The 20,609-nt window shown below is 45.5% G+C and overlaps 1 long non-coding RNA gene across 1 annotated transcript; it reads right to left on the bottom strand.

The window, feature by feature from the left end:
* Positions 1 to 3,598: 3,598 nt before the first annotated feature.
* Positions 3,599 to 15,975, bottom strand: LOC117362712. Its single transcript, XR_004539926.1, has 3 exons — positions 15,570 to 15,975; positions 5,679 to 5,841; positions 3,599 to 4,102 (listed from the first exon to the last, which is right to left on the bottom strand). It is a non-coding gene; the product is annotated as an uncharacterized LOC117362712 (long non-coding RNA).
* Between the last annotated feature and the right edge of the window lie 4,634 nt (positions 15,976 to 20,609).

Below are 20,609 nucleotides of genomic sequence, written 5' to 3'. Positions count from 1 at the left end.
TATGCTCAAACATGAATCTAAATAAAAATCATTCACAAAATCATTTTTATGTGTTGGTAGGATATAGCTCAGACATGGAGGGGTCAACAAGGGGGACGAACCCTGACCACCTCACAACCCAATCATTGCTTGATCCTCTGTTTTTTAATTTTTCTTGCAAAATATCACTTAGGATTGATAAAACTTGAACACTTCAAAAATATTTTAAGAATTGAAAAACCACTTAATGGTTGGTTTCAATGTGGCACGTTTCGATTGCTGCTTCAGGACACCAGACAGGCTGGAATTTTAAAGTCCGAAAATGGTTTGTCAGCAAGAGCGGGTGAAATTTCTGAAAAATATTAGTTAAGAACATAAGGACAAAAGCAGTGCCTCCGCCGGGTCAGACCATAGGTACATCCTGCCCAGCAGTCCGCTCCCGCGGCGGCCCAAACAGGTCACGACCTGTCTGAATCACCAGAAGGGGCCCCCTTGCCACCTTGGTTTCCCATTGAGTCCTATCTTCCCATCGAAGTCCTAACCCTCTGGTCTTGCACATGCACGACCTGGTTGGGTTTCTATACTTATTACCTGGTTAGCTTTCTATACCTGGTTAGCTTTCTTCCTTCTTACAGAGGCTCTCAAAATCACTGCTTAACGGTTTTTCAATTCTTAAATATTTTTGAAGAGTGTTCAAGTTTTATCAATCCTAAGTGATAATTTGCAAGAAAAATTAAAAAACAGAGGATCAAGCAATGATTGGGTGGTGAGGTGGTCGGGGTTTGGCCCCCCTGTTGACCCCTCCATGTCTCTGAGCTATATCCTACCAACACATAAAAATGATTTTGTGAATGATTTTTGTTTAGATTTATAGTTTGGGAGTTTTTGTTCAACAACGTATTTTTTTGCTTCCATTTTTGACATTTTTTGGTGTTATACCTTTTCCTCTGTATTAGTTTGACTTAGTATGCTCAAACATGAGCTTTTGGGGCCACTGCAGATGCAGTCTTCATAAGCTTTAAAGGCTTCCATTCCTGCTTCAGCCCAGCCTGATACAATGAGGTGTCAGTTGAGGACAAGGTCACGCACATCTGCTCGGCATCAAGCGTCAGGGTTGGCACAGACCAGTTCCATATATGCATTGTTGTTGGTAGAGGAGTTAGCACCTGGATCAAAGCATCAACTCCTGCCTCAACACTGCGCTGCTTAATTGACGCTCTGCTTAATGCACACTCCCTGATTCACCTAGGAGGGAATATTTTGAGGAGTCTGACTCAGACATATTCTACCATTCAGATGAAGAACTCCCAGACTTGTCAGCAGAAGAATCTTATGGCATTCCTTCTGATCCTTCTCCTCTGCCTCAAAGGCATAAGTCTCCTCCAGAAAGCATATCTTTTACTAGTTTTGTAAGGCAAATTGGCCAAGCTTTACCAATTAAAATGGAAACAGAGGAAGAACCTCGTTCTGAGTTTTTTGAGCTTCTTGACTTGAATCACCTCCAAATGAGTGTATTAAAGTGTCTTTACATAAAGTCATGAGAGATATCCTATTTAAGAACTGGAAGACCCCTGTGTCAGTCCAGGTAGCTTCTAAAAATGTACAGAATACAGAAGTGTTCAGGATTTGAGAGAACACAACTTCAACACTATTACCTAGTTGTGGAATCTGCTTTAAAACATTCATACAGAGAGAATTACCTACTTGGGTGACTGAAGAGGAGACACTTACCTGCTCTGGTCTGCCGCAGTGGTAGTCTTGGATTTCTTTCTGCCAGCTGGTGATTTGCTTGGAACCGGGACTTTCTGCAGGCACTGGAGGATATGGACGGTTGACATCATCTGGGTTTGTGTCCTCTGTGTTAAAAAGACACCGCAGTTGCAGTGCATGGATGTATGGCATGGCCACAGGGGTGTGCCCTAAGGGGCCACGACTAGCAAAGGTCTTACAAAAATTTTTGTGTAAGACTGTTTTGATTAATGATGGGTAAGAGAAAGGTAAAATTCAAAAACTCAACACCTGCAATGGTAGGCCCCATGGACAAACACCTTAAATCATCTAATATGGTACCATTATTAAATATGGAGGCTAGTTCACTTCTGGAGCATCTTTAAGTCCCCTTGATAGGACTCCTCCACTTCCGCCACTATCTAGTGAAGTGGGGCCAAGTTTGGACACCACTGAGATCTCTGTGGGAATTAAAGCCTCTCATACTGCCTCTAAGTTGGAATTTACCTCTTTACCTAAAGCAATAGTTATGTTTGAGGAGAAGAACGAGGTGTTAAACCCCGAGACCACACAAGATATTACCTTAAAGGATTTGTGGTTAATTATTTCTAGAGTGGAAGGTTTGTTAAAATCAACAGTTACACAGTTGGTTACTGTTTCTCAGGATGTTGTCCAGAAGCTTGAAAACGTTGATACTAATTTAGGACATCAATGCTGTGGCCATTGCATTTATTGTCAGTATGTGTTGGTGACTGACAGTTGAGTAATTCCAAAGTTGGGGGGCAGGAAGTATTTGAAAAATGGCACGGATTGTTCATCTCAAGCTGTGATGTATTGTGTGCCCATGTGGTAAATTTTATATTGGGCAGACAAGGATTATTAAAGTACGGATAGCCGAACATTTGAGCAACATTCGTTGTGGTATACAGATTGCCCTGCTGGTTAATCATTAGCTCGATGCTGGCCATAGCATAGGTGAAGCACACTGTGCTTTTGAAAGCCCATAATTTGAAGGGGAATATTGCTGAGTATTTGCTTAAACAGGAACACAGGATGATTTATATGTGGCATATTTTGGCCCCTGAAGGTTTGAACAGTGAAACAGAGTGGTTCCAACTTTGATTTTGAGATTGCTGTTCAAATTGAGCACACCTCTGTGGCTCCGCCTCCTTTGTACGTCAGTAAGCTGCTGGTAATTTAACTGCCGCTTTGTACCTGAGAATCGTTCGTTGCCTGTGCTGTCTGAGTTTGTGTGGAGAAGTTTAGCGAACGGGTAAGCTGCTCATGATATTAGTGATGATATGTATAGAAGGTTTGAAATTTAAGTGAGTTAGGTGGGTGATTTAGTAAGGGTTCAAACTCTTTAATCATTGAGGGTTCATTGTTTATTTATTCATAGTGTCCCCTCCTGAAAAAGCTCCAATTCGTGAAACTCAAGTTGGGGGATCGAGAAGTATCTGAGACAGCATTTTTAGAAGCATTTCTTAACATGGAACAATAGTAAAATGACCGGAGCAGTTGTGTGATGTGCCATAGCAACTCCACCATTCAGATAAGTAGATCTGCATTATAGAAGAATCAATGCATAATTAGTGAATACGGTGGTATGAGACAGTGATCAGCTATGATGGTCTCGTTAGCAACCAGCTCCGTGTTTATCACTTGTGGTTGGTTGTGGGTCTGAGCTTTTCACATACACATATATATTTAGTATTGATTTTGAATTTTTTTTAAAATTCAGATACACTTTATTGCAAAAACTGTTTTTTGGTCAAAAGCACAAAAGATCACAGCAACAAGTCATTTCAGACCAAAATTTTTGAATAACAAAACAAGCTAGAGCCACCCCCCTCCCCACCCCAAAAAAAACCTATAAATTTGAAAAGGCATGGAGTGGCATGGGAGCCAGCACAGCATATACTGCTGAGACAGCACAAATACACCCTCAATTATTCAATACACGGCTACGAGAATACCCGGTCAAAGAGGCCCAAAAATGATCCCAAGTCACTTGAAGTTGACATCCCTTTACAGAGTCCATCTCAGAAATATCCAGACGTTCCATCTTCAATTGATGAATTATCAAAGATCTCCATTGGGAAACTGTAAGAGAATCTCAGTCCAACCAATGCAACAGTATAGATTTTTTCCCAAACAGTAAAGCACGCTTCAGGAAATTCCGTAAACCTCTCGGAACCGGATGAGTAAGGACTGATGTCGAGAAGAGCATCTTCGGGTGAGGCAAACAACGAGACTTCCAAAGTTTGGAGACGTGAAGATGAAGAGTTTTCCAAAATCTCAAGATAATAGGGAAGCATAAAACATATGTTCCAAAGTAGCATTCATCCCTCCACATTTAGAACAGGGGTCCATACGCAAAGCTGCACAATAGGCCCTGGAGGGGAAAATATATAGACGCAGAAGCAGCTTATATTGTAATTCAAACAGGGGAATCGACAGCCAAGGCTGCCGATAGTACTTCAAAGTATTTTTCAAAAATTCCACAGAAACAGAGATCCCCAAGTCAGTGGTCCACCATGCACTCAAAGAAGCATAGTCATAGCCAGGTGTCTTTGATTTTAGATTTTAAAGATTCAAAAGTGGCCATTTAATTTATGAGCCAACATAAAACTAACTTTTCAAAACTGTAGAGGTTGTCAAGTTTTAGAAGGAATAGGACTGTCCCCAGATCTGATCCCTTTTGCATCTCTCTGGTCTCCTTCCTCTTTTCAGTACAGCCTCCATTACTGTCAATCAATCAGTTTGTAACCCAGTGTACCACTGTAAGACCCATCTCTAAGTTACCCAGCTTTTGTGAAAGATCTTACAGAAATCTAAGTAGTCAACATTCAGTGTTCTTATTCTAATTCTGTAGTCATACAAGGAAATCAATAAATCAGATATGTTTGATATGACCTCTGCATTATTCATGCTATTCCACAATCCCTTCTTGTAGCAGTAACTCTATTAATTTTCTCAGTTTTTCCTTAACTGAATTACATCATTGTAATTAATGACTACCTAGCACATAGTCCATTTATATTTTAGAAAGCCAACATCATCTCATTTGAAAATGAGGACATAGGCTCAAGGGAAAAATGTGAATTATGCACTTGTTAAATTGCATGTACTGGATTTTGAGTCTAGCCAAATCAACACACAGTGCAAATCAATACACACATTAAAGGAATCCCCTTGAAATAGTAACTGAGCTAATGGAATGTAAGGTCAATACAAAAGACTCATGGAAGCCAGTTGCATTTCAAGTGGCAGCACAGCCCCATCAGTGCAATGAGGCATTTTAAGCAGATTGTAGTTCTGTTAAATATGTAGGTGTTTTATAGATTACTAATGGACATAACACACCCCTGGGGACATCTAGTTCAAGACTCTGCATTTCTTCTGATTTTCTCATTCAGGTAATTGCTGCAGACACAGATGAAATATCCATGTGAAGATACTTTACACTAAAAGCTTTAAAGTGTTTGTCTTTCCAAATCACCCTGTCTTTTAAATGAAAAAAAGAAAAAAAAGGAGCAAAGGAAAGCCCAGAGGGCACATTTTATTAAATTTTCTAACCTTCGCAAGAAACATTTTAAAAAAATAAAGAGAACTTTCTGGGAGCTGTCTTGCTTTTTTTCCCCTCTCTTTTAGAGGCATTAAAAGTCATTTATGCAGTTTTGGAAGAAATGAATTGCTTATTTTCCCCTGGCTAACATGAGAATGGAGAAGAATGGCTGAATTAGCAGTTAATGCCATCGTCAAAGCATCACCCTCTCTATTCTCTTGCTTTCCATGACCATTGTCTCCAGATCTGGGCTAACATGGTAAATCACTTATATGCTTGCAAGTACTATGGAGAGTATTAGCAGTAAATCTGAGTTATTGAGATCATGCTCCACTTATCCTGACTTAGGAGTAAGGTTCATTGCTATCATGGTATGTGCAGAACTGGAAGATTAGGTTCTTACCTTTGGTAATATTCTTTCTGTTAATCCACAATGGATTCTATACAATAGGTGTTCAGTCTGAACCCGTGAACCAGGGCTTGCAGATGTTTCACTCAATCTTTCAGAACCTCCACATGGCAGTGGAGTATAGTGCCCCCTTTAGTCACAAAGCAATCGAGCATCACTGAAATAAAGCATACATAGAAAAAGGGGATATGGAAAACTTCCGTGCCAACATAACACTATTCTGCTCTGGTTCTGCAATATATAACAATTAATTAGTAAGAAACATGAAAACATTCATGAACAACCACCTGTGTGCAACAAAGTATGGGCATTCGAATTGGTACACCGATTCACTTCGGGTAAATCGATTCGAATTGATTCAAAACAAAAAAAAATCCGCTTCCCAATTCGGCTGACCCTCCCCCCTTGCCCCTTAAAGTAGGAACGGCAGCGCTGCTCTTGCTGGCTGACCGCTGCCGCATCTGCTTTAGAGGGCGAGGGGGGAGGGTCAGTCGGAAAATGCTGCTGTCAGCTTCCCCCCCTGGTGTCTGGTTTCCCCTCCTGGCGTCCGGCTTCCCCCCCTGGCCTCCCCGCACCATTTACCTTAAAGAAGCAGCCTGCAGACAAGATCGTGATGCTAGCGATCTTTGCACTACTTCAGAACTATTTCCTCCGCCATGATCCTGCCTCTGAGAAGGGGTGGGACCGCAGCAGAGGAAACAGCTCCGAAGCAGTGCAAAGATCGCTAGCATCGCGATCTTGTCTGCAGGCTGCTTCTATAAGGTGAACGGTGCAGGGAGGCCAGGGGGGAAGCCAGACACCAGTGGGAGGCCAGGGGGAACATGCAGGCCTTTCCGGGGGGGGGGGGAGGGTGAGCAGTTCTTTGGGGTAGGGGGTGGAGCAGGCCTTCAGGGGGGACAGGCAGGCAGGCCTTCAGGGTTGAGATGCAGGTCTTTAAGGGGGGAGACAGACCTTCAGTGGGGATGCAGGCCTTTAAGGGGAGGACAGGCCTTCAAGGGGGAGAACAGGCCTTCAAGGGGGAGAACAGGCCTTCAGGGGAAGGTGCAGGCCTTCAGGGGGAAAGACCTTCAAGCGGGGGGACAGGCAGGCCTTTGGGGGCATGCAGGCCTTTAAAAGGGGACAGGCCATTTGGGGGGGGACGACAAGCCTTCAAGGAGGAAACAGGCCTTCAGGGATGGTGGTAGGGCCTTCAGGGGGGACAGGCAGGCCTTTAGGGGTGGGGTGCAGGCCTTCAGGGGGAGGTGCAGGCCTTCAGTGGGAACAGACCTTCAGAGGAGGGGGGCCCTGGTATAGAAGTACACATAGGGAAGGGGGGAGTTCAAAGTGACATGCATATGCTGGACTTTTGGGGGAAGAAATAATGGGTCTGAAAATAGAGGAGATGGAGAGAGATGATGGACAATGGGATTTAAGGAGGGAAGGGACAGAAAGGGAGAGAAGTTGGACACAAGGGATGGTGTAGAGGGGGGGATAGAAATACAGGATAAGTGGGTAGTTGGGAAAAGAAAGTGAGAGATGGTGGACCCTGGGGTGGTGGGGAAGAAGGGAGAGATGCTGGATGAAAGGGTAGTTAAGAAAAGGTGGATCTGTGGAGGGAGATAAAAAAAAGGAAAGATGCCAGACCTCCTGGGGAGGGAAGGGAAATGGAAGGGGAGGACAGAGATGGCAGATAGATGGTTAGCATGCAGAAAGAAGAAAGAAGGAGACCCTGGCAAGCAAGTTATCAGAAGACAACCAGAGCCTGGGACCAACAAGATTTGTATAATGACCAAACAACAAAAGGTAGAAAAACTAATTTTATTTTCTGTTTTGCGATTACAATATGTCAGATTTGAAATGTGTATCCTGCCAGAGCTGGTGTTAGACCACAAACGTGAGCTAGGATTTAACATAGAGAAGAAAAGTCTTTTTTGTTTATTTTGTTTACACCACAGCGCCAGTGTGGTTAGGAGAAGGCAAAGGGAGTGAAGAGGCTATAAAATAAACCCACCAGGATGTTTGGGGGAAAAAAGAAAAAAAACTACCCAATTGGGCAGGAAAATCAAATCGAAGCGAAAAACCAATTCAATAGGCTGAATCAAATCAAATTTTTTTTTTTTCTTGAATCGGGCAGTACTAATACATATACAGGATGATCTCCCACATAGCCTTTCTGCTGGCAATAAGATTCTTAGGTCTAAAAGGAGAAATATCCAAGACAGAAATATAAATAGGCTATACAGAATAGTCAGAGGAGACAGAGGGCAGGCCGTACAGAATCTGTTGTGGATTAACAGAAAAAAGATTACCAAAGGTAAGACCCTAATCTTCCATTCTGTGGCAGCCACTCCGGATTCTGTACGATAGGTGACGTACCAGATCAATGGCAACATCTAGGATGGAACAGAAGAGCCTGCCCGCAACACTGAAGCCCCAAAGGCGGCATCCGATCAAGCCGCCACATCCACTCTGTAAAATTAAAGGTATGAAAAGAAGACCAAGTAGCTGCCATGCAAATCTCAGCTAGATGAACCATTCAGGACTCCATCCACGAAGTAGCAACACTCCTGGTGGAGTGCGCTTTAAGTGAAACCGGCAGCTGCTTTCCACAGGCGACGTATGTGGAAGAAATGGCCATGTGAGTCCATCTAGCAATAGAGGCCCATGTACCGTATTTTCACGCAGATAACGCGCACCCGTGTAAAATGCGCACACGGGTATAGCGCGCAGAAACCACGATTTTATGTACAAAAACTTTTGTATACCGCGCTCATGGGTACAACGCGCATGCAGCCCGACTGTCCTTTCGCCCGCCCCGACTCTCCTCTGGCCACCCCGACTCTTCTTTCGCCCTCCCCGACTCTCCGTGCGCTGTCCCGACTATCCGTTCACTCTCCCTGACTTTCCGTGCACTGCCCCGCCTCTCCGTGCGCTGTCCCGACTCTCCGTTCCGGCCAACTACCAAAGGTACGGGGAAGGGGGGTGGGGGTGTCGTGGGGGTCGGCCAGGGGGGTCGCGGGTCGGCTGGGGGGGCGGTCGGAGGTTCTTGGGGGGGCGGTCGTTGGAGGGAGGGGGGTTTGCGTCAAGGGCAGGAGGGCCTGGGATCCCTCCTGCCCGTAATGTAGTGCGGGGTGGGGGTAGGGGGTCGCCGTGGCCAGGAGGGTTTGGGCTCCCTCCTGGCCCGATATTGTCGGGGAGTTGGGGAGTCGGCCGGGCAAGAGGGCTTGGGCTCCCTCTTGCTCCGATCGTGGATGCGGGTGCGGGTGGGAGCGCGTGCGAGCGGTCGTTCGGGGTAGGGGTGCGAGCGGTCCTGCTGGGGGGGGTGAATCGGGCGTCGGGCGGGGTGGGAACTATGTAGAAAAACTTTTGTATACCGCGCTCACGCGTATAACGCGCGAGGGGTATGCGCGGTAGGTAAAAACGCGTATAACGCGTGCGTTATATGCGTGAAAATACGGTACACTAGCTTACCAGGCCTGGACTGACTAGTCAGTACAAACAGATGATGTGAACTGAACTGAAAAGGTACTGAACTGAAAAGGTTTGATGGGATATAAATAAAGCTATTATTATTATTATTATTATAAGTATCTTCTCTGTCTGGTCTGCTCTGACGCACAATGAGCCGGAATGCCCATTGCGAGAGCGACCACTCTCCTGGGTCCAGGACTTGGGAACCGAGAAAGCCTGCCTGTACATTTTCTATGCTGGCCATGTGTACCGCTGAGACACCCCGATGGTGCACTTCCATCCAACTGAACAGCACCTGAGCTTCCAGACACAATGGGACACTTCTGGTGCCTCCTATCAGTTCACATATGCCACTTTTATGGCGTCAGAAAAGACCCTTACCGCTTTTCCTTCCAGGGATTCTTTCCAGAGATATTAACACTATTCTTATGGTTTGAAGCGCCAGACCATTTATGGACCACCACTTTTGATGGGGGAGTCCACTGATCCTGGATGAAGCACACTCTGCAATGGGCTCCCCACCCAAAAAGACTGGCATCAGTCATGAGAATTACACAATCCGTGATTTGAAGGGGCATGCCCTTCAACAGGAACGATTCCTGAAGCCACCAGCATAAGCTGCTCCTCGCAGTTCTCATCCAGTGGAGTGGCATCTGAAGGGAGTGACAATGGGGAAACCACTGAGAAAGGACGGACTCCTGTAGAGGTCACATGTGCGACCTAGTCCAAGGCACAACCTCCAGGGAGGATGCAATGGAACCCAACACCTGAAGGTAATGCCAGTTAGTGGGGGTTGGGAGTGCAAGAAGATCCATGATCTGTTTCCAGAGCTTCTGTTTGCACGGCTCAGGAAGAAAAACACATCCCTGCATGTTGTCAAACTGAATGTTCAAAGTCTGAGTGGGAATCAGATGGCTTTTCTTGAAATTGACAATCCAGCCAGGTGCTAGAGCAGAGCCACCACTGTCCGTACCATCCACTCACACTCTGGCTTGGACAAAGCTCTGATCAGCCAGTCATCCAGAAAGTGGTGTACTTGAACTCTCATTCTGCAGAGGTGAGTAGCTACTGCCACCATAACTTTGGTGAAAGTGCAGGAAGCTGTCACCAGTCCAAAGGGAAGGACTGCAAACTGAAAATGCTGATGGAAAACATGAAATTGCAGATATTTCCTGTGTCCCGGGATGATGGGAATATGAAGATAAGGTTCTGTCAAATCCAGAGATGTCAGGAATTCTGCTGGCGCCACCGCTGGGCTGTTTCCATGTGAAACCGTGGAATCTTTAGAAAGGCATTTACTGCCTTGAAATCCAGAATAGGTCTCTGATCTTCTGTGCCTTCCTTGGGCATGATTAAGTTTAAGGAGTATCTGCTTGAGCCCAATTCATCGACAGAAACAGCTCTACAGCTTGAATGTCTAAGAGCCACTGAAGCGTTGCTCAGACCCTGGTCTCTTTCTGACAGGAGAATCCAGGAACAAGCCCAGGGGAATCAAAAGAAATCTTGTGTCCATCCCGTATGATGTCCAGCACCCATTGGTCCGAGGAAATCAATTCCCATTCTCTTTGAAACACTGACAATCTTCCCCCAATGCGAGGAAGCACAGCTGGAAGCCTGGAATCATTGGGACTCCTTGGAGGAAGGGCCGGCACGAGAGCCAGAAGCCTGCTGGCATCTGGGGTTGCTATAGCATTATTTGTACCCCTGAAAAGATCCTAGCAGAAGTTCCTGTGATACCTTGGCAGAACTTGCGTGAGTGACAAAAATTACTTTGACTCCCTCCAGGGAGACGGCAAGGTTTGTTGTCCGAGAGGACTGACCATGAGGTCAAGTCTTTTCCTGAAAAGCATCTGCCCTTTGAAGGGCAGCCTCCTTAAGGTTGCCTTAGAAGCTGAATCACCGGCCCACTGATGGATCCAAAGCATCCTGCGAACAGCAACTTTATATGCTGAGACTTTGCCTAAGACCCTAATAAGGTCATACAAGGCATCTGCTACATAATCAACCCCTTCCGGCATCAGATGAGAGCAAGCGTCCTCCTCTGCTGATGGCATCCACCACAGTCTCGTGTGACAGGCAAGTTCAGTAAACGAGGCTGCCGCTACTGCCTTGATGCCCAAAGACACAACCTCAAACTGTTTCTTTAATATCACGTCCACCCTGCAAACTTGGGAATTGTTCAACATCACTCTTCCCTCATTAGGGAAGGCTGTGCATTTGATGACCTGAGCCACTGCAGCGCCCACCTTCAGTTATTTAAACATCTGCTAAAAATCTGGTGCCATAGGATAAAGCTTAGACATTGATTTAGCCATCTTTAAAGAGCCTTCAGGAGTCTCCCACTGTTTTATGACCAGAGCAGTGAGGTCTGGAAGCACTGGAAAAAAGGCGGTTTGAATATTGGCGTGCCTCATAACTGCACCGAGACGTGGAAAGCTGAACTTCAAGCTTCACCTCTTTTATGGTATCCACAATAAAATGGTAGAATAACATCAACTTAAACAGCCGGCATATGAAGGAGTCCTCACCCAGATCAGGGCTCCTATGAGGCATCGTGCTTGTTGGAGCCATAAATGGAATCGGTGCCATCCAGTCCAGTAGCAGTGTCTTGAGATAGAAGAGGCACATTATCGGTATGCCAACTCAAACAAAATGGGTCCACATGAACACTGGTACTGGAAACCAGATCAGTGATCTGTCAGAGAAGACACATTTCTGGAACTCTGCAACATGGCCGCAGGCTGTGAAGCACAATCCAGGTCCGTAAAATAGGCTCTCCACATAAGCTAAACAAATTCTGGTGAAAATCCTTACATAAGGGCCAAAAATGACCCAACAGATACCTGAAGAGACTTTTGAAGGGTCCCCAGACTCCATGCGCCTGCTCTTCACACTGTCGCCAGATTCAGGTACCAGCTGAGACTATTTTCCTCCCAATTCCCAGACCCACATCGGTTCCCCAGTCCTAGAGGACCCAGAGATGATGAATCCCAAAGCTCCTGCCACCTCCTCTAGCATGCCATGGCACATGCTATATGGGCGCTCCTCCACTGGCAATCTGGCACAAATGACACAAGAATTCATCAGATCAGAAGCTGAGGAGTCCCATCCCTATCGATTTTCAACAAAATCTAATCTTCTGTTTGTGCGTCGCTCATACCTATGTAGGCTCAAGGTGACAATGAGAGGGGAGAGGAGGGAGAGGGAAGAGAGAGGAGGCAAGAGGATAGGTAGGAGGGGAAAAGAGGAAGAAGGAGAGAAAGTGGAAATTAGGAGAGAAGGAGAGGATACAGGAGATTATGTGTTGAATAGATGGGTTTTTAGTTTCCTCCAGAATATGGTGTGGTTAGGTTCTGTGTTGGTCATTTCTGTAAGGTCATTCCAAGTTTTTACTCCTAGAAAGGTAAGCATGGAGTGGAAAACACGTTTGTACTGAAGATTTTTTGTGGATGGGAGATTTAGAAATATCGAGGAGTTTGAGACAGAAAAGAGACTTTAGATATCTAGTCCACTTAGAAAAATAAATCGTTTAAAATCTAAGATGGCCACTACCACAAAAATTGTGCCACAAACAGCCCCTGGAGGCCAAAATTTAAAAAACCCCAGAACGCAGAAACAGTGGTTTAAGATATTGGGAACCTGCACCCTCAGAAACCCCCCCAAAATGACTTTTTCAGAACCTCCCTGATTTTCACATAGGAAATAATGGGGCTGTATTCATAGTTGTATGCAGTGCCTGCCTGTCAGCCTTTTTCTCTGTATCTGAAGTGAAGAGAAAGGAATTTCTGCCTCAGAAGTTCTCCAAACAGTCCAATCTTTGGAATCCGGGCTGCCAGTCACACGGACGCTTAACAAAACCTCCACCCCCCTCAGAACTCGACTTATGACAGGGGCAGGAAATACACAGCCTGCACCCCAATACCCTGAGGGCTCTTACTCAGGGTGCCTTCATCCTGCACTTAAGCCTTTGAGAATATCAGAAGATAAGCTTGCTCCCAAAGGAATGGACCCCGAGCTCTGAGGTAGCACACAACAGGCTAGCCCCACAGGTCCACCCGAATACTTGCCCTGTGAAGCTGCAGTCTAGCTCCGCAGGTTCTGCATCATTTCTCAGACAGAGATCTCCTAAATAAGGGGACTCAAGGCAGCGAAGCTGTGAGAAAGTCAAACTTTTGTTGAAAAATGAAGGAAAAAATAATAATAAAGCAGAACAAATCAGAAACACCTCTGCATGGTTTGCTTGCAGAAGGAAAAAAAACTGAAGGAAGCACTATAGTCCACTGCCTTGTGGGAGGTGCTGAAAGACTGAGTGAAAATTCTACAAGATCCAGTTCATGGGTTCAGATTGAACATCTATCATACGGAATCCAGAGTGGATGTAACAGAATGGAGTGGTAGACAGGTAGGTACAGTAGGCTTTGGGAGAGTTTTGGAGGGCTCACCATATAATGTACAGGAGTTATGGAGTGATGTGTACCTGGCACTCTTCATGTGAAGTTCAGAGCAGTGCCCCCTAGAGTGTTCCACTGCTCTGCTGGCATGCCTGTGTGGCCAGTCTATTAAAAGTACTGGCCCCTCCTACATGCAAATGGATTATTTTGGACATTTTTAATTTGGACTTTTTTTTTCCAATAATAGCAAAAAAAAAAAAAAAAAAATTAGATGTCTAGCTGGGACATTTAAAATTGAAGACGTTTCGTAGATTTAAAAATGAACTTTTTTTCCACCTGATTTTTGAATGTTTTTCTTAAAACATCCAGACTTAAGACATCCTATCGAAAATGCCCTCCACATGTTGTGAGAGCAGTCTCACATTACACTTATAGTTCTTATCTACTGCTAAGCACAAGACCTCCTAGTTTCTTGGGCTAAAAAGGGTAGCATTAACACTTCCCAGAGTGAAAAAATGCCACTTTGTCAATCCAGAGCTACATCTATTGACTGAAGTGCACAGTTTGGATTTGGATTTGGCTTTCAAAGGGAACTACAATCTATCTCGATCTATTGACTATTGATGTAATGGTTGAGCTGGGGAAAGGGGAAGCAGAGAGAAAAACACCCACTTGGCTGGTCCCCAGATTACCTCTCAGCACTGCTGAGTAAGGAATCATGGCTTTGATTTTCTTCTGCAGCTCTCAATGAAAGGCAACTGTGCCAAAAATTATGTTTTTATGGGGAGACCTTCTGACAGACCTCAAGATAGCAGTAAGGGTACTTTGAAGTATAAAGACGGAACTTGATCTCATAGCCATATATAGCTTTGCAAGATTTGGTTCATAGGAAGATGAAACAATGAGAAAGAGGAAGGCTTAAAGTTATTAAAAGTATTTATAACCTGCCTATCCACACATCTAAGCAGGGAACAAAAATCACAAACAAAGTAACAGTAAATAATACATACAATTACAATACAACAAATCAAAAATAGCATAAAAACAAAAGAACCCCACCACCACCATCACTCAAGCGTTCACAGAATTTACACCAAAAAAGCACTCAAAAACAGTTTTCACCCCTTTCCTAAATTGCCAATACGTGGAAGATTGGCACAAAAGCAGAGGTAAGACGTTCCATAGCACCTTGCCCTGCACAGAGAAAGAAAGATGCTGTGCAAAGGTTCTGCTGCATGGGGGATGAGAGGGGGGATAGAAGCTGTGCAAAGATTCTGCTGCAAGAGGGATGGGAGGGAGGGTTAGAAGCTGTGCAAAGGTTCTGCTGCATGGGGGATGGGGGGGGACAGAAGGGAGGGATAGAAAGATGCTGTGCAAGGGTTCTGCTGCATAGGAGGATAGGAGGGAAGGAGGGATAGAAAGATGCTGCAGAGGGAAAGCACAAGGGGATGGGTGAGAGGGGAGGAAAGATGCTGCACATCTTGGGGAGAGAAAGGAAAGAGGAAGAATTGGGGTAGAGGAGAGGAAGGAAGAGATGATCATTGTACATGAAAAAATAAGACATCTTCAAAAATAAGCCCCAGTGCATTTTTTTGGGCCCAAAATTAATATAAGACAGTTTCTTATTTTCAGGGAAACACGGTAGGAAAAGGCAAGTAATTAAATTAAAATTTAGACCCATCTGTATATTAAGTGTCAATTCCAGCTGTAAATAAGAGTTCATTAATACTCTATTAGCTAAAATGCAAAATGTAACTTTTACTGTGGGGGTTTTGTTTTTTTTTTACTTTTGTGCAATATAAAATGTAGGCTGCAGGTTTTTAACTTATGAATTGGTATACAAATTGAAAAAAGGTCATAAATATCCAAGCACATTTCTCTTTTCTGACTCTAAATATGTAAATTAGGAAAGATTTTCTTCCAGTGCTATGGTATGTTTAAATAAACAGCAATTTAAATTGCTTCCTGGTGTTAATAGTGTTGATAAATTGCTATGTACGATCATAAACCAATTATAATGCAAACAGCAGCACCAATTCTGTACCTGCCAAGGCTATTGGGCCTTGCCTTGGAATCATGAAGTATAAAGGGCTGGCCCTGCCTCCTCGAGAATAGTCTGAAAATAGAAAAAGAGATAAAGAAAATTGTCCTTTGCAGTAGTTCTCCAGCAATAAGCAGTTTGGAGTGGAGTAGCCCACTGGTTAGTGCAGTGTATCACAAACTGTGTGCTGTGGCACACTAGTGTGCCTCCTGAGATTCCAAGTGTGCCGTGGCACACTGAGGAGGAAGAGAGGCGCCAGCCAGCTGACTTGCCTACGGAATGTGCCTTTCACCGCAAGGGGCAGAGCTTGGGAGGTCTGTGGTTGGGGTACTCAGTTGATATTTGTTAGACTTAGGGGGTACTTAGCTTATAGTAGTTGAGAAACACTGCTGTAGGCAATCAGCCGGTGCCAGCACCTCTCCTTCTCTCCGGCCCTCTTCCTTGCTGGCATCCCCTACTGGCATCTCAGGGCCAGTCTGGAGGGCCTCTGCACTTGTGCAGACATCATCGTGATGATGTCACACCTGTGATGTCATCATGGTGACATCCATGTACTGTACTTCCGGGTGCCTCGAGCCGTAGTCACTACCTTTACTGTGCCCCGGCTTGAGAAAGTTTGAGAGTCATTGGGTTAGTGCAATGTGCTTTCATCCTGACAGATACCTGTACAGCACCATGCATATCTTGTAGTGCTACAGAAATGATTAGTAGTAAACAAAGCTTATGACCTTAAAAGAAAGCATGAGACAAACACAGATAATCTTCAGTTGCAAACAGTGGAGATAACCAGATTGGTGGCAGAGATTTAATGCAGATTTTACTAGATTCTGGAGGTCAGCACAACACAGCACACAAATGGAAGTTAATTTGGATTTATAGCTGATCAGAGAAGATAGAGCTGGCAGCATGACATTGTGCTGTTCAGGGTCAACACAGAAAGTTATTCAAAGACCTCTGGGAGATGTCAGTGTAGATAGACAGAATGTCTTTCTACCTGTCTGGATTAGTTGACCCAATGAGATTAGAAATCAGACAGACTATCTTTGAGAAGTAGGCATTCAAAGGGTGTCAGGTCAAAAGCACGCTGGGACAAAGGCGCGCGCAGACAATTGAGCGCAGCGCGGAGGTGCGCACCGCAGAAAATTACTATTTTTACGGCTCCGACGGGGGGTTGTGGGGGGAACCCCCCCACTTTACTTAATAGAGACCGCACTGCGTTGTGGGGGGTTGTAACCCCCCACATTTTACTGAAAACTTTACTTTTTCCCTGTTTTTAGGGAAAAAGTTAAGTTTACAGTAAAATGTGGAGGGTTACAACCCCCCAAACCCTCCCAATGCCGGCGCGATCTCTATTAAGTAAACTGGGGGGGCTCCCCAACAAAAACCCCCATCGGAGCCCCTAAAAACTGTAATTTTCTTCGGCGTGCACCTCCGTCTTGCGCTCAGTTGTCGGTGCGCGCCTTTGTCTTTCGCGGGGTTGTCTATGAACCCATTCAAAGTAATACACACCTCGTCAATCGGGAGACATTAGATCAAACAAACCAAATTCTTGTACAATCCCACTTTATTACGAGACCAGTGGGTTATTTCTGTCTACCCGTCAGGACTTTGTAGGAAGCCTCAAATTTCATAGACTTAAACCCCTCCCCCTCATCACTGTCACTGGTTCTGTAAACATCAGTCTTTCTTCCTACAAACCAGGTTGTAGGAGCTTGTCTTTTTTGCTCGTGTTTTATTTTGTGCAATTTCAGTCTTTGCATTCGCAGTTTTTGCCTTCATGCTGCATAGGTTCCCCTGCAGGGACAGCTTTGACTTCAGGAGATTGCAGACCTTTGGGAAAAGTCTGTTTCTTGAGGGTTCCCTGCTTGTCAGTAAGCCCTCTAAACAGTCTGCACATCAGATCGGGGGCTAGCTCACCCCAGGTTCATCCGCTAGTGGGTCAAGTGCAGGCTGTGTGGGTCCGTGGAGGCATGTCCAGGATCGGAGTCAGACTGCATTCCTCCACCAGGCGAACTGGAAGGTGTCTTTCTGCTCTGCATATTTACTATTTTCAGTATTTTTTGCCATTTTTGCAGTTACCCTTGCAACAGAGCTACCCAGTGAGGGGAAAACTACCTAGGTGGAGAAGCAGCAGACTTGGGTCTGAGGCCGGCAGGCTAATCACTTGGGGACCCTGTTTGGCCAGCCTGCAGAAATCTTTGGGGAGCTTGGGGTCCATATCCCTAGTAGCAGGGGCTTGAGCGCAGGCTATTAGGCATCCACAGGGGATTCAGTGGGGTTCTTCTGGGTGCCAACTGCAGTTCCACCTCCCCCCTTCTTATGCATGGTTCTGCGAAGTTGAACATCAGTCCAATCTAGGTCTGACTGGCTAATTGAGGCACAGATTCTTCTATCAGATCCAGCTACTGCTTAGAGCGGAGGCAGGCTGCAGCACCTTCAGAGCACCATCACAGTGAGTAAGGCTATTACAGCCTATGGACAAAATTTGGAGTGGGGGGGAGAGGGTCTGAAAATCCAGTTTTTAAAGGTTTCTCCCACTTCCTATAGGGTCCCCAACCTCTAAACTGTTTTCTTGTTTTTTTACTTTCCCCCAACCCACTTTTATGAAGCCATATTAGGCTTTTTTAATTGCTGGCATTAGCTCAGATGCTCATAGGAATTCTATGAGCGTCGGTGATTCCATTACAGCCAAGAATAAAAAAGCCTAAGCCCCTGTTAGTTAAGTAATTTTTGAGCCGTTTATTTTATGCTAAAATGCTGCCAGTGGCCATCTTGCATGTCCAGATTTTTTTTTTCAAAGTTCTCCAGAACCTCAAAACTGGCAGGGATGGAGTCCTCAGGCTTTTTTTTTTTTTTATTTTTACTCCTTGTTCATGTCAGATTTCAGTTGGTCACTTGAAGACCGCTTTTGCACCACATGCCATGGTGCAGGAACATCTGACTTAGCCTCACCTTTGGTCTCTAGGGATGAAGAATTGTTGGGGGGGGGCCTGTCTGCCAGGAGAAAACCCCTTCCAGTACCCCAAACAACAGCATACCTAAGTGCAAGAGCATGGAAGCCACAGAGCCCAAGAGATGTAAGGTGGAGTTACCTAGAGAGGACCCACTGTTGCCTAGTACCGGTAAATCCTTTTCTCCTTAATTCATTAATTTGATGTGGAGAGACTTCCGGTGACGTCATGCGGTTGAGTGATCACTGAATAGCACTGCTCCCATCCTCGTGTGCCCTGCCATCTATTTTTATTCGTCTTTTCGGGACTCGAGTAGTTTAAGAGGTGCATTTTGCCTTTGTTTAGGTATGGACATCTTTGCCACTTGATTTGGAGGTGCTCATGGCTTCAAAACCCATCTGTACCAATCGAGACAGGGGCTGACTTCAGGAGTCCAAAATGGCGACGGCATGTCCAGCGCTGATGGCAGATCTTGTGGTGGAGGTTACAGTGGCGGTCGAAGTGGCAATTGATAAAAAGCTGCAACAGTTTATTGATAAAATCAATAGGGGCATGAGCGGCTGGACAGCCTGGGACTTGAAATGGACGATGTTCAGCATCAGGTTAGTGCCTTGGAAGATCGGGTGCAGCCTGTGGAGTCGGGAGCCACTCGGATGGCAAAGAAGCTGGCGGCCCTAACCCAAAAAATGGACGACCTTGAAAACAGGGCTCGTCAGAGTAATTTACGTTTGGTAGGTCTCCCAGAGCACATCTTGGATGCGGAGCTGCCTGGCTTCCTGGAGAGCTGGATCCCTCAGTCGCTTTCCCTGGATGCCCACCTGGGAAAGTTCCGGGTGGAGAGGGCACATCGTTTGGGGCTTCTGGGCCCGGAGGGCTCCCGACCTCGAGTGGTTATATTTAATGAGTTTGAATTTTGCCCACAAAACTGCCATACTGCAAGCCCTTCGAGCGGGCAAGGGCCTACGCCATGACAATAAAAATATTCTCTGTTTCCAGGATTATTCTACAGTAGTGGTGGCGCAGTGCCGTGAATTTACACCTATTTGCTTGACTCTGTATGCCAACAGTGAAGTTTACCCTACTCTATCCAGCAAAATTGAGGATTCAGAAAGATGGACTCACACAGACTTTTGACTCTCCGGCCACCGCACTGACTTTTGTGAATACATTGGGTATTGTGGTGGTCCCTCTGGTAGTGAATAGGAGGCAGTTGGGTGGTATGGCTGCTGCTGTTGGGACCCCATAGAGTTATGGTATTGGAATCAGTGGTATGCTGTGATTGTTGGTTGGACTGTTTGGTGGGAGTGTGGTGTGGTTTGGGGGGGGGAGGAGTTTGTAAGCGGGTTCGTGAGTCTGGTTGTACATCTGGTGCGTGGGGATTGTATTAGTTTATGGGGGTCCTCTGGGTTTTGTTCAGTTGGGGCGAGGATAGGGATGTAACTTGTGAAGTGGTTTTGGGGGGAACTTTGGGGAGAAGGGGGAAAGGAGGGGATGTTTCCCTGGGGGGGTTGGGATTGGATGGGTTCAGTACTCCAGTGTCAGGGGATCTTGGTTTTGGTGGGACTTGGGGGCATGTTATATGGGATTTGTGGAGCTAGGGGGTCTTATGTGGGCTGGGCGTTGGACCCCTTTCTTATTTTTTAGGTTTGAGGTGACCATTCTGTTTTACACTGACTATGGGTGATCCACCTCTGAAGGTGTGCTTGTGGAATGTGGCGGGTGTAAACTCACCGGTGAAGCGGTCTAAGATATTACAAATTCTCCGGCAGAAGGGGATGCATGTGGTTTGTCTGCAGGAGACACAACTGTCCGATGCAGAACATGAGAAACTGGATAGGGGATGGGTTAAAGAGGTTTATTATTCCACGGGCACTACCCATAGTGCAGGGGTGGCTATTCTCCTTAGTAAACATCTTCCCTATACTGTGCATAGAGTGGTTAAGCATATAGGGGGAGGTTCATTATCTTCATTTGGATATTCAGGGTCAAGAGATGGTATGGGCAAATATTTATGCTCCAAATGTGTTTAACCTTGATTTTTTTCAGCAGCTAGTGGATCTGTGCGCCACCTTTCCGGATGTTCTCTTGATGG

The sequence above is a fragment of the Geotrypetes seraphini genome, chromosome 6 (assembly GCF_902459505.1).
Source record: "Geotrypetes seraphini chromosome 6, aGeoSer1.1, whole genome shotgun sequence".
Lineage (NCBI taxonomy): Eukaryota > Metazoa > Chordata > Amphibia > Gymnophiona > Dermophiidae > Geotrypetes > Geotrypetes seraphini.
Note: the sequence above shows the minus strand (reverse complement) of the source record. Positions and strands in the feature narration are given on the sequence as shown.